General features: G+C 43.0%; 1 pseudogene; it reads left to right on the forward strand.

Annotated features, from left to right (window-relative positions):
- Window positions 1–815: 815 nt before the first annotated feature.
- LOC117701327 (sex-determining region Y protein pseudogene) overlaps window positions 816–1,380 on the forward strand; it is a 585-nt pseudogene continuing 20 nt past the window's right edge.

Below are 1,380 nucleotides of genomic sequence, written 5' to 3' on the forward strand. Positions count from 1 at the left end.
TCTTTGTTGATGTTTATTTTATTATGTAGCTTCAAACTCCAAAGCTCAGCCTGTGCATTACTAGTGGATTTTGCTCTTTCATGGTGGAGATAATTATAATTGGGCTATTGAGCCAGGACAGGTTATTTCTTTGTTTTTCCCATGCTTAGTGGACTAGGATACAAATGGTAGGTTTCATGCTTATCTTTAACCCCTCTCCACTACTTTTGCATGGTTGTTTGTTTCTCATGTTAGTCTATTCTAAATATCACATACGCTTCAGGGCGAAAAGAACTCATTAGTATGCTCTTGTTGTATGTTAATACTGGTTGTGAAGGAATAATCAAAGAGTAGAGAGATATGTTTTTAAGGGATTGCAAAAATGCAGTCTCTAACATTCACAAACTAGAACAGGTTTTGGTTGACAATATGTAGGTTTGTGGGTGGTTTCAAAGTAGATTAGTTGGGCTGGACTAGGGAGGGTCCTGAGGGAGGAGGAATACATATTTCTTACATACTTTAAATATTAAAATCTTTTTTACAAACACATTTTGAATAGCAGCATTTAGCTCTTACACTATAAGTTTTGACTTCTCTGACTCTCTCTGTCTCTCTCTGTTTCTGTTTTCTGTCTCTCTCATCTCATCTCATCTCATCTCATCTCATCTCATCTCATCTCATCTCATGTCTTCTTGTTTATAGTTGTAGTCATAATTCTTCCACTACGTTCAACATTTCAGATCTTGCTTTTCAGTGTTCAACCCTACAGTCACCGGATATCTTAAGTTCCTGGAGAAGAGACAAACTTTGGAGCTGGTGACAATTGTCTAGAGAGCATGGAGGGCCATATCAAGCGCCCCATGAATGCATTTATGGTGTGGTTCCCGTGGTGAGAGGCGCAAGTTGGCCCAGAAGAATCCCAGCATGCAAATACAGAGATCAGCAAGCAGCTGGGATACAGGTGGAAAAAGCCTTACAGAAGCAGAAAAAAGGCCTTTTTCCAGGAGGCACAGAGACTGAAGACCCTAACACAGAGAGAAATACCCAAACTATAAATATCAGCCTCATCGTAGGGCTAAAGTGCCACAGAGGAGTGGTACTTTGCAGCCTGCTGCTGCCTCAACAAAACTGTACAGTCTGCTACAGTGGGACATAAACCCCCACACCATCACATACAGACAAGAATGGGCTAGAGCTGCAGCACCTGTCCTCCAAGGACCAGCAAAGCAAAGGACCATGTACAGCCTATGAGCATCCCCACGGGGCACCCACTGCAGCAGCAGCAGCAACAGCAGCAACAGCAGCAGCAATAACCAGCAGCAACACCAGTTCCACCAGCAGCAGCTAACCTACTTACTGACAGCTGACATCACTGGGAGCATACACCATAGCAGGAGCATC

The sequence above is a fragment of the Arvicanthis niloticus genome, assembly GCF_011762505.2.
Source record: "Arvicanthis niloticus isolate mArvNil1 chromosome Y unlocalized genomic scaffold, mArvNil1.pat.X SUPER_Y_unloc_4, whole genome shotgun sequence".
Taxonomy (NCBI): Eukaryota; Metazoa; Chordata; class Mammalia; order Rodentia; family Muridae; genus Arvicanthis; species Arvicanthis niloticus.